We start from the raw sequence: 13,370 nt of genomic DNA on the forward strand, positions 1-13,370 counted from the left end.
GAAATTCAGAAAGGGTTTTAAGAAGGAAATGGCAGGTAGCTGAGACCCAAAGGATAACTGAGAGTTGACCACAGGCATGTGGAGAGGTTTTCTAGCCAGAAGAGACGGCATAGGTAACAGCCTAGATGTGAGTCATAACTCGCAGTCCAAGAAGGCTGGTGGCCCCTCAGCAGAGGGAGGTTCCAGAACCTCAGTTTGGCAAGTGAACACAAGTTGATCAGACTGAGCAGGACTGATTGACAGTGACCAGTCTATGACAGTGACCAGTCTAGCAGAAGGCCAATTTACAGATAAGAACATGAGCATTTTCCTTTAACACAGTGATTCCTACCCTTTCTCTTATCTTGAGTCTCAGTCCCATTAGAAATAACAAAAACAATGGACCTCTTCCTAGAAAAATGCCCACTAGTGCACAAACACAAGCATACATGTGTATACACCCACATACGTAATCTTAAGCAGTCGATGGTCCCTCTAATGATCCAGTACAATGAGAAAGACACGGCCAGGTAGACCAGAAGGCCTGTCCTCCTGAGAGCACTTTACACAGTAAGTTTCCCCCACTGTATAAATTAGTTTGGAGCATATTTATGAAACCAGGGTTCCACAGAACATATTTTGGGAACTCTGTGTTCATGGAACCGTTCTTCAGTTGTGGTACAATGCCACTGACTCATGTTCAGCTTTTCCACTCTTGTTTCACGTGACATCCTGGTCCCAAGAAGATTCACAGTCTGGTAGGGAAACAGACACAAAAACCTACAGTTACAATATAATGTGATGTGGGCCCCAGTCGGGGGAAGCCCTAAAGGATGAAGGGGGATTATGGAGGAGAACTAATCACCCAGCCGAGATGAAGGGTATCAGTTAGAAAAAAAATGGTGCCACAAGTGAGGGAATTTCATGAACAGGAATAGCATCCCTGGCTTCCCTCGCATAGGGAGGAGCATGGGGAGACACACAAAGGCACAAAAGCGCGGTGTGACTGAGGAGTCAGAAGCTGTGTTCCTAGGCTCCTGTGGGCAAAAGCTGTGCTTGATGAGGAACTTAAAGTGCATGATGGGGATGAATAGTTGGGGCGCAGGGATTCTCAGGGCAGGGAAATACTCTGTATCTGATAATGATGGATACCTGTCATCATTTATTTGTCCAAAGCCATGGCATTACCCCGAGAGTGAGCTCTATGTAAACCACGGACGATGGGTGATTATGATGTGTCAGTGCGCTCATCGAGTGGAACAAATGTGCCACTCTGGTGGGGGATGATGATCGTGGGGGCGGGGACTACGCATACGTGAGAAGGATGTGGAAAATCTCTGCATCTTCATCTCAATTTTGTTGTGAACCTAAAACTGCTCTAAAAAATTAAGTCTTTTTAAAACATATCATGGGAAGGGAAGGCCATTCTTGGGAAGTTTGGAGAAGGATGGGCACTGATGGTTGTCTGGTCAAGAAATACTTAGTGACCAGTGGCTGCGGGTCTGGCTTTATATCAGGCATGAAGGTGATAGCAGCGTAATAGTGTCTCCTGTCTCAGAGCTGGAGAAACGGACGGTAAAATGGCTCATAATCACACCAAGTTGCTGCAGGAGAACCTAGCAGGGGTGCCCGATGCTGGGGGCCACAGGCTAGGGAGGTTTCCTGGAAAAGGCACGATCTATTGTGCAGCCTAAATAAGGGCAGACAAGTGCAGCCGGGTTGGGAAGAGTGTTACAGGCAGAGGGACAGCACATGAAAGGGTTAGAGATGCAGGAGAACCCTGCACATCTAGGGGCCACAGGTAGTCCAGAAGGCGACATAACAATGTCAGGGGAAGAAGAGCCAGGGAGGAAACCCGAGAGGTGGAAAAGGTGAGGGCAGTAGGAAAGACTGTGGGTGTCTTTTCAATAGAGGGCAGTGGAGAATGAGGGAAGGTTTCAGGCGGGTAGAGTGGTAACTAGACTTGTCCCTTAGAAAGATTTCTCTGGTTACTTATAGAGAAGGGACCAAAGGGGGTTAAAGTTAAATAGGAGATCTTTCTGGCAAGATGTCAAGAGAGGGTCATCTGAAGGACCCCAGGCCCATGGTGGTGGCACAGAGCCCAGGTCCTGGCCCCCGTGCTCATGCTGCCTGCTGGCTGACCCTGGGTCAGTGCCTTCCCTCTCTGGGCCCCTTTCTCTTCATCTGTAAAATGAGGGCATTGGGCTGGATAATTTCTAGGGTCCTTCCAACTTTAAGAATCTGTGATGGAGGAGAAAGGCAGCCAAGGGGTATTTTGGTTCTGATATTATAGGACAGATCAAGTTCAGAGTGTCCTGAAAAACCACTAAAAGGAAGTCTCCATTTGTGGCTACCTAATCATTACCCATGAGTCACCCTGCCAGGGACTGATGTGGGCTTCTGCCCATCTTCTGTTTTCCCCAGGTCCCTCTCTCCTGTGCATTCTGGTCTGTCCCTGTAAACTGCGCTTCCTGTTGGCATCCTGAAGGCACAGGGGTGTGGGCCATGCTGGCCTGAGGTGGGTGACCCAGAGTAAACACCGTGGCCTGAGCCACTGCTATAATGAAGTGGCTCAGTGGGTCAGAGCCTGGGATGCTCATTTTATAGGAGGTCACGGGCTGAGGCACCAAGAAGGGTTGCCTGTGGAGCCTCTCTGAACTGCCTCAGCTCCGCCCCCAAGTCCCACTGGCTTCTTTTCCCAGGCAGAGGAGCTTGCTTTCCGCCTTACTGGGAAGCCCTGGACTGCTAAGCTGCAAACTGCAGGCATGTTGGCCAATGTGGGTTTGCTAGACCTGGGTTTTTGAGAATGCCTTTCTTAAGTGGGAGAGTGATACCTGCTTGCTGGATGACTGAGCTTGCTGGATGACTGAGAGAATTTAAATCCATCCTGCCACTCATCGAAAAGCCTGTAGTGCCTGCGGTGTGCCAGGCTTTGGGGGTCCAGGCAGGCAGGAATTCTCTGGGAGTGCGGCTCTCAAACCTTTGGACCCTGGCTGGCAGTAAGGAATGATTTGCTTCATGACCCAGTATACACTTCAGCACATGCACACATATGTATGTATTCTTTCTACATTCTTTCTACCTTTTTAAAATGCTGGTTGCTATGTACGAAACTGATTTCACAACCCACTTAAGGGTCCGGACCAGCTGTTGGTAGACCATTGTTCCAGGCAGCCTTCTGTAACCAACCTGTCTCTTCCTCCCTCCCTCACCCCCTCCACAGCTCTGTCTGGGTGAGTTGTCTCTTCTCTGTGTCTCCACCAGCCTCACTCACAGCACTTGGCCTGTGATGGTAGAAGTAGCTCTATTTGCCTATCTCCCCAGCTAAGGTAGAAAATTCTTGCGGGCAGGGACTACATGACTGTGATTCGTCACTGCATCCCCTGCACCACACGCAGGTCCCATGACCCGGAGCTGATCATGAAAGTAGGCAAGCGGGCAGAAGACCCACCCACAAGTCCCTCATAGTCTTCAACAAATCATACAAATCCAGCCCCTGGCATATAATAAACAACTTGTTATTCTGAGTAATAAAAACAATCCATCACAGTCCTGTGCCACTTAACGGTGGGGAATACATTCTGAGAAATGCGTCGTTAGGTGGTTTCATTGTTGTGCAAACATCATGGGCACTTACACAGACCTAGGTGGTCTAGCCGACCGCACACTGAGGTACAGCCTATTGCTGTACAGCCTATTGCTCCTAGGTTACAAGTCTGCACAGCATATTAACTGAACAAAACAACGCAGGTTAAATCAATCACAAAAGAAAATGATGCAAAGGACACATGGACAAAGCCAAAGCGGGGTAGGAATGAGGGTGGGAGGTGGGGACGGGTGGGGATGGGTTGGGCGGGGCTGGTGGTGGGGAAAAATGGAGACAACGGTAGTTGAACAACAATAAAAAAAAGGAATACCAAAAATAAAATAAAATAACACCTTAAAAAAAGAGAGACATGGCAAGCATGAGATGCATGAGCATACTCTAAAATAATGATGGGAATGCCTAGGTTGGCGCACACATGGAGATACGCGGGTCCCAGCAAAGCAAGAATGGGTGAAGTGGTGAGCAGGGCCAGTGCCCGTGTGGTTTCTGATGGAGTGCTAACTAAGTTTCCCTTCCAGCACAGGGCTGAGGGAGGTCTACAATCATTTCATTGCAGAGGCAAGGTCCAGCTAATGAATCTCTGAGGAGAGCCTTATGTTGCATTCTGGGGGTTATATATGTCTGGCATAGACATATATTTGAAATAGAGTTGAGGTTATTGTAGGATAGGATCCAAGATGGTGGAAGAGTAGGTGGAAGCTATGCTTACCTCCTCCCAGGACCAATCTGGAATTACAACTAAATTGTAGAGAAAGCATCATGAATAACCAACTGAACACCAGCTGGAGAGAAGCCTTATAACCACAGACAAACAGAAGAAATCACCGCACCACCACGTGACTGGTAGGGATTGCAATGACATGAGAGGGCTGTTTGGGCTCCCGGGGTTGGCAGCTGAAGATCCAGACGGGTATATCAGCAGCTGGGGGATTCCTCTTAAGAAGTGTGGGGTCTAAACCCCAAGCTGGGCTCCCCAGACTACAGTACTACACCCGGAAAGGAACTCAGAAGGAACCCAGAAAGGATCCAGCCGTGAAAAGCAACAGGGTTTCTGTCTGCCAGGGAGAGACAGCTGGAGATCCAGAGACCCTCTTAAAGGGCCAACACACAAAATTTCATTTGCAGCCACTTACTTACCCTGGGCTCTGGCAGAGGGAGTGCAGAGTGGCCTGGAGATGCTGGAGGAGAGTCTGGGGTTGGTGGCTCTGGGGAGAGAACTGAAGAGCCTCCAGGATCCTTGTGCTGAGTCACTCCCCAATCTGCAGAAGCCACCCTCCTCAAGCACAGCAAAGCCTTCCAAGTGGCATCAGCCTGAAGGGAAGCAAGATCCCTACCCACAGGAATTACTCTGCCCCACCGTGGGATGCTTAACTCATGCTGCTGATGAAACCTGATTAGTTTAACAACTAATCTCTTTAAAAACTCAAGTGGAAAATACAAAAAAGCAGCCAAATAGGGAAGATAAAGAAACAGACTCCAAATAAAAGAACAAGAGAATTCTCCAGAAAAGCTAGGTGAAATGGAGGCAAAAAATTTATCAGATAGAGTAATGATTGTAAAGATACTCAAAATCATGAAAAAAACATAGAAATGATAAAAAGAACCAGTAAGAAATAAAGACATAACATCTGAAATAAATAATAAACTGGAAGGAATAAACAGTAGGTTAGATAAAACAGAGGACTGCATCAGTGATTTGGAAAACAAGGTAGAAAAAACAAGTAGCAAAAATAAAAAGAATTTTAAAACATGAGGAGAGCTTGAGAAACATTTTGCACAACATGAAGCAGAACAACATCCACATCAAGGGACTACCAGGAGAAAACAGCAAGTAAGGGATTGAGAATTTATTTGAAGAAATAGTGACTGAAAACTTCTCTAATCTGGTGAAGGAAAAAGACACACAAGTCCAGGAAGCTCAGAGAGTCCCAAACAAGTTGGACCCAAAGAGGCCCACACCAAGACACATCGGTCTTGTAATTAAAATGACAAGGCTTAAGGACAAGAGGAGAATTCTAAAAGCTGGGAAAGAAAAGCAGGTAGTTACCAATTAGACTGTCAACTGATTACTCAATAGAAACATTTCAGGCCAGAAGGGAGTGGTATGAAATAATCAAGGTGATAAAAAGCAAGAACCTACAACCAAAGCTACTTTACCCAGCAAGGCTATCATTAAAAATCAAGGGAGAAATAAGGAGCTTCCCAGACAAGAAAAAGCTAAAGGAGTCTGTTAACACCCAACCAGTACTGCAATAAATGTTAAAGGGCTTGCTTTAAGAAGAAGAAGAAGAAGAAGAAGAAGAAGAGAAACAGAATGAAAAAAGAAAAACAGTTTAATAAAATGGCATTACATACATATTTATCAAAAATCACCTTAAATGTAAATGGCTTAAATGCCCCAACAAAAAGACCTAGGGTAGCTGAATGGATAAGAAAACAAGAGACCCATCTCAGATCAAAAGATACACACAGACTAAAAGCAATGGAGTGGAAAAATATTGTATGCAAATGGAAAGGAAAAAAGCTGGGATAGCAGTACTTATATCCAAGAAAATAGACTTTAAAGCCAAGGCTATAGTAAGAGACAAAAAGGACACTACATAATGATAAATCGAACAAGTCAACAAGAGGGTATAACCCTAGTAAACACTTCTGTACCCAACATAGGAACAGCTTAATATGTAAAGCAAATCTTGACAGACATAAAGGGAGAGATAAATAGAAAACAGTTCGGGATTTCAGCACACCATTGACTTCAATGGATAGATCTTCCAGGCAGAAAATCAACAAGGAGACAGCAACCTGAAATGACACAGTAGATCAAATGGATTTAATTGATATCTTCAGAGCATTTCACCCCAAAGCACCAGAATATACATATTTTCAAGTGCACATAGAACATGTGGTTTTCTAGAATAAACCACATGTTAGGAAACAAAACAAGTCTCAGTAAATTTAAGAGTACTGAAATCATATGAACAATCTTCTTGCTATGAAATTAAAAATCAATCACAAGAAGAACACTGAAAAACATACAAAGACACGGGAGCTAAATAACATGTTATTAAACTATGAATGGATCAACTGTGAGATCAAGGAAGAAACCAAGATACCTTGAAACAAATGATGAGGACACACAAACCCAAATCTGTGGGACACTGGGAAAGCAGTCCTAAGAGGGAAATTCATAGCATTACAGACCTATATTTAAAAAAATTTAAAAATGGCCCTGGCTGGTGTAGCTCAGTGGATTGAGCACAGGCCTGTGAACCAAAAGATTATGGTTCGATTCCCAGTCAGGGCACATGCCTGGGTTGCAGGCCAGTTCCCAGCAGGGAACTCATGAGAAGCAACCATACATTGATATTTCTCTCCCTCTCTCCTTCCCTTTCCTTCTAAAGATAAATAAATAAAAGTTTTAAAAAAAGATTAAATAAACAATCTAACTTCACACTTGAAGGAATTTGAAAAAGAACAACAAACAAAGCCCAAAGTAAGTAGAAGGAAGGAAATAAAATAGGGTCTAAAAAAATAATACAAAGGATCCATGAATCCAAGAGCTTATTCTTTGAAAAGATAAAATTGGCAAACCTTTAACCAGACCCATCAAGAAAAAAAGAGAAAGGAGCCAAATAAATAAAATCAGAAATGAAAGAGGAGAAATGGCAATTGAAACCAAGGAAATACAGAGGATTGCAGGGAAATATTGTGAACAACTCCCTGCCAAAAAACTGGACAACCTGGACGAAAATGGACAAATTCCTAGAAACATGCAGTCTTCTAAAATTAAATCAGGAAGAATCAGAGAATCTGAGTAAACAGATACAGCTAGTGAAATTGAAGCAGTAATCCAAACACTTCCAACAAACAAAAGCCCTGGACCGATGGCCTCCCAGGGGAATGTTTACAAACATTCTGAGACAAACTAACACCTCTGCCTCTCAAACTATTTCATAAAATCCAAGAGGGCAGAAGACTCACAAACTCATTTTGTGAGGTCAGCATTATCCTAATTCCAAAACCAGATAAAGACACTATAAAGGAAGAAAATTACAGGCCAATACCTTTAATGAACATGGATGCTAAAATCCTCACCAAAATATTAGCAAACTGAATACAGCAATACATCAAAAAGATCATATATGACCTGGCTGGTGTGGCTCAGTGGACTGAGCGTGGGTTGTGAACCAAAGAGTCACTGGTTCGATTCCCAGTAAGGGCACATCCCTGAATTGCAGGCCAGGTTCCCAGTGGGGGCCACATAAGAGGCAACCACACATTGATGTTAAAAAAAAAAGATCCTACATCATGATCAAGTGGGATTAATTCCAGGAGTTCAAGGTACAACATTTGCAAATCAATAAACATGATTCACCACATAAATAAAATGAAGGATAAAAAGTACATAATCATGTGTCAATAGATGCAGAAAAAGCATTTGATAAAGTCCAGTGCCCATTTATGATGAAAACTCTCAGCATAGTGGGAATAGAGGAGACATACCTAAACCTAATAAAGGCCATATATGACAAACCCACAGCCAGCATCATACTCAATAAGCAAAAACTACAAGCATTTCCCTGAAGATCAGGAAAAAAGACAGGGATGTCTGCTTTCATCTCTCTTATTCAACATAGTACTAGAAGTCCTGACCACAGCAATCTGACAAGAAGAAGAAACAAAAGGCATCCAAGTTGTAAAGGAAGTAGTAAAATTGTCTTTATTCATAGATAACATGATTCTGTACACAGAGAACTCCAAAGATTCTACCAGGAAACTACTACAACTGATAAATGAATTCAGCAAAGCAGCAGGATACAAAATTAATATCCAGAAATCAGTTGCATTTTTATATGCCAATAACAAACTAACAGAAAGGGAAATCAAGAAAACAATCCCATTCACAATTGCTCCAGAAAGAATAAAATACCTAGGAATAAACCTAACCAAGGATGTAAAAAGCCTATACTCAGAAAATTATGACACCGAAGAAAGTAATTGAAGAAGAAACAAATAGGTGGAAGCACATACCATGTTCATGGATTGAAAGAATTAGCATCATTAAAATGTTCATCCTACCCAAAGCCATCTCTAGAGTCAATGCAACTCCTATCAAGATTCCAATGATGTATTTCACAGAACTAGAACAAATATTTCAGAAATTTATATGGAACCACAAAAGGTCCCACATAGCAGCAGCAATCTTGAGAAAGAAGAACAAGTTGGAGGAATCATCCTACCTAATATCAAACTACACTACAAGGCCATAGTCATCAAAACAGCCTAGTACTGGCATAAAAACAGACACATACATCAATGGAACAGAATAGAGAGCCCAGAAATAGACCTACCTCTTTACAGTCAATTAGTATGCGACAGAGGAAGCAAGCACACCCAATGGGCTAAAGATAGTTTATTCAATTAATGGTGTTGAGAAAATTGGGCAGATACCCGCAGAAAAGTGAAACTAGACCACCTTCTTATACCACACACAAGAATAAATTCAAAATGAATCAAAGACTTAAATGTTAGAGCCAAAACCATAAAAATCCCAGAAGAAAACATAGGCAGCAAAATCTCAGACATTGCTCATAGCAATTTTTTATCAGATTTATCTCCCCAGGCAAGGGGAAAAAAATAAAAAATAAACAAATGGGACTACATCAAACTAGAAAGTTTTTGCAAAGTAAAGGAAATCATCAAAAAAATTTAAAAAACCACAGAAATGGAGAACGTATTTGCCAATACATCTGATAATGTGTTAATATCCAAAATTTACAAAGTACTTAAAAAATTCAACACCAAAAAAACAATAACCTAATTAAAAAATGGGCAAAGAACCTGAAAGGACACTTCTCCAAAGAAGACATATAGATGGCCAATAGACATATGAAAAGATGCTGAATGTAAGTAATCAAAAGAGAAATGCAAATTAAAACAAAAATGAGATATCATCTCACACCTGTCAGAATGGCTATCATCAAAGCATCAACAAACAAGAAGTGCTGGCAAGGATGTGGAGAAAGGGGAATTCTTTTGAACAGTTGGTGGAAATACAGAATAATGTAGCCACTGCGAAAAGCAGTATGGAGATACCTCAAAAATTAAAAATGGAACTGTCTTTTGAACTAGTGATCCCACTTCTGGGAACACATCTGAAGGAACCCCAAAACACTAATTTGAAAGAACATAAGCACCCCTATGTTCATTGCAGTGTTATACAATTACTAAGACATGGAAGCAGCCAAGTGTTCATCAACAGATGAGTGGATAAAACAACTATGGGATATTCACACAATGGAATACTACTCAGCCATAAAAAAGAAGATTTTACCCTTTGCAACAGTATGGATGGACATAGAGAACGTTATGCTAAATGAAATAAGCCATTCAGAGAAACAAAATACCATATGTGGAATCTAATGAACAAACTGAACTAATAAGGAAAATGGGACAGACTGATTAATGGAGAGCAGGATGACAGCTAGTGTTGGGGGTGGGGGGTTAGGGGTGGGGAGATTAAGCAAAAAGGAAAAAGGACTCATGGACATGGACAACAGGGTGGAGATTGCTGGGAGGAGGAGGTATAAGGGGACTAAAAGGTAATGTAAAAACAATGCAATAAAGATTAAATTAAAAATAACTAACTAAATAGTATAAAAGTATAGTATAGTAAATACATAAACCAGTAACATATTCATTATTGTCATTAACAAGTATTACGTAGCATATGTAATTGTGTGTGCTCTAATTTTTCATTGATTTTAGAGAAAGGAGGAGAGGAAAGTTTAAAAAAAGAGAGAGAGAAATGTTGATTTGTTGTTCCACTTCCTGGTGCATTCATTGGTTGTGATTCTTGTATGTGCCCTGACCAAGGATTGAACCCACAACCTAGGCCTATCAGGACAACACCCTAACCAACTGACCTACCTGGCCAGGGCATGCTATACTTTCATACGACTGGCAGCACATAGGTTTGTTTACACCAGCATCACCACAGAATCGTGAGTAATGTGTTGTGCTACAACCATACAAAAGCCATGGTGTCACTAAGGGATAAGGATGTTTCAACTCTATTATAATCTTATGGGACCACGGTTGACAGAAGAAACACTGTTTTACAGCGCATGACTGTGTATTTCTCTGCACCTCAAAAAGCTTGAAAGCTTATGCATCAGAGGTCTCCAACAGTGGCTTTCATCCACAGCTCGGAACAAAGCAGGGGACGGAGTGATCCTCGTGGGGGATCCTTGCCAGGCCCTTGCCAAGCGCCTTACCCGCCCATCTCCTCTGCCTTTTTCTACCATCCCCTGTGGGTCGTTTTCAGGAGCTTCGGTTTGCAATGCGGACACCTGGTCTCAGATAGGTTAATAACCTGCTCCTGGTCACACCACTGGTGGTAGAGTCAGAGTGGTACCCAACTGGGCCCAAACTCTGTTGTCATTCTCCTTGTCAGCTGTGTTTTATAGCTTATGTTGTCCTCAGCTATCTCCGTTCCTAGACATGACCCATTCACAGTTGGCCCTCCACCCCGCACAGTCGGACCACAGTGGAGTTCCTAAATGAAAGAGATTGTCCGTTTTAGGCAGAAACACCCCAGTGCCCAAACTGAGACACGACCTTACTGGATAAAATGTCCTTTATATGCCTTGGGCCAATAAGGAAGCATTTGAAGGTGTTTGGGATAATTACCCTTAATACGGTAGGAAACTGGGAGATGGTCTCTAACCACCCCCCCACCCCTTTCATTCCTCTCGGGAAGGATGAGCCCAGGCCCTGCTGGCAGCCTGTACGAGGGTCTCTTCCTGTGGCTGTTGCTCCCCTTAACGTTACCAGCAGAAACCATTTACAGAATAAACTGCGCCGCTAATCTTTACTCTCTCCCTGCAATTAATGACACCCCAGGCGAGTGTCTCAGCTGAAAGGCACATTATTAATATTCAAAGGGAAAAACTCTCATAACCATTTTAACATATACAACTAACAATGAACTAAATTTGCTTTGAGGAAGACAGAGAGTGAGCATCCCAAATTAGTTTATGTAAAAGCTGAAATTCTTTCCCGAAAGGTCTCAGTACCATCCTCAAAGAATATCCTGATCATCAGAAATGCCGTCAAGATTCCCGCCAACATTAGCCCCTTTGTTGTCTGCAATGTCGAATCAAGCACATCTGGCAAATGGCCTAGAGCTCACAAATCTCTCAAACGGCGGATCGTACCCAACGGTTAAAGAGACGGCGCTGCCGCTTAATCGCACTGCTCTTCAAAATAGCACCAACTTTCCCTCAATCAGAAACAATGGCTTTGGCATCTTAAAAATATCACACACCAGTGATTATTTGCAGAGAGGGTCCCTTCTCGTTTGAACCTGTGGATGCCAGGCAGAATTTAAAATCAAGATCGCATGCCTCATTTGAATGTGTGCTGAGTTAAATGGGCGTGGGAAGAAAGCGTGTGATTGGGGTCCAGAGGGTGACCTGGCCCGTGTGATTGACGGCCTTTGGGGGTGACTCTGGCTTCACCAGATGACAGATGAAGAATGGAGATGAAGGTGATGGTGTGGTGACAGCTGACAGTGACGGAGCACCACCCTGCACAGGGCACTCAGCGCAGGGGGCAGGGAGTACTGGTTCCTGTTGGACAAATGAGGAAACCGAGGCCCATCTGCTTCCAAAGCTATTCCTCCTTCCACTTTGCCAGGCCAGCTCCAACGTCACCTGTCCCCAGAGGTGGGGCACGGCCCTCCTAGGCGGCGGTGTCTTTCTGCTCCCGCGCAACAGTGGAAAAGCTGCAAAGTGAATGCCCAGAAACAAAAGAACACTTGGTCTTCTGAAGTTTCTCTGGGACGATTTAAACCGTTGAAAACTGGATGCCCTGCTGGTGTGGCTCAGTGGACTGAGCCCCGACCTGCAAACCAAAGGGCTGAGGGCTCAGTCCCCAGTCAGGGCACCTGCCTGGGTTGCGGGCCAGGTCCCCAGGTTGGGGGCATGCGAGAGGCAACCGTTGATGTGTCTCTTACACAGTGATGTTTCTCTCCATCTCTTTCTCCCTCCATTCCCATCTCTCTAAGAATAAATAAAGCCTTTATTTAAAAAAAAAGGAAAGAAAAAATAAAACGGAAAACCTCCCAAATGCCCAAGAGGAGGAAACCAAATAAATGATAGATGGTATGTCCTCACAGTAACATACAATGCAGCCATGAACATGGAGGTGAAGAAACGGACCTACTGACATACCAAGGCACCCACACTTTATGTCGGGGAAAAGCAGGACAATAATAACAACCAGCATTTGCCGAGCACTTACTAGGTTCCAGGCACTGGCTGAGCACTTCACATATTTTATTGTATTTCACCTGGTCCTCCCGGCAACCCTGTGAAATAGTGGTCTTTATTGCAGCATTTTCACTTTCCAGATGAGGAAACAGAGGGGAGCTGAAATGCTCTGCCCAAAGTCACACAGGTGATAAGTGGCAGAGCTGGACTTTGAACCCAGGTCGAGCTGACTCAACGCTAAAGAAGACATTTAGCTGGTTCTGGAGTTTACTGACGAAGGAAAGACCAGAGCGAGGGCTTCCCTTGCAGCCCAGAGAGAGAAAACACACCAGGACTGCAAGATCACAGTGGGGCTCTTTTTCTCTCAAGAGTCCTCTGCCTATTTTATTGCGCAAAACCTGGCCAAAGACCAAGAAAGAGTCTTTCAATGCCACCGACAAACCAAGACTCCTCTAATCTTGAAGCCGCTGCCTTCACCTGCTGGGTGAGAAACCAGAGACCCAAAGACA

At 43.6% G+C, this 13,370-nt stretch overlaps 1 protein-coding gene across 2 annotated transcripts in view; it reads left to right on the forward strand.

Annotated features, from left to right (window-relative positions):
* MORN5 (MORN repeat containing 5) overlaps positions 1 to 13,370 on the forward strand; it is a 32,777-nt gene that overhangs the window by 8,130 nt on the left and 11,277 nt on the right. The window lies entirely within an intron of this gene.

This window comes from Sturnira hondurensis, unplaced genomic scaffold (assembly GCF_014824575.4).
Source record: "Sturnira hondurensis isolate 20B ecotype Veracruz unplaced genomic scaffold, ASM1482457v3 Scaffold0010448, whole genome shotgun sequence".
NCBI classification, from domain to species: domain Eukaryota; kingdom Metazoa; phylum Chordata; class Mammalia; order Chiroptera; family Phyllostomidae; genus Sturnira; species Sturnira hondurensis.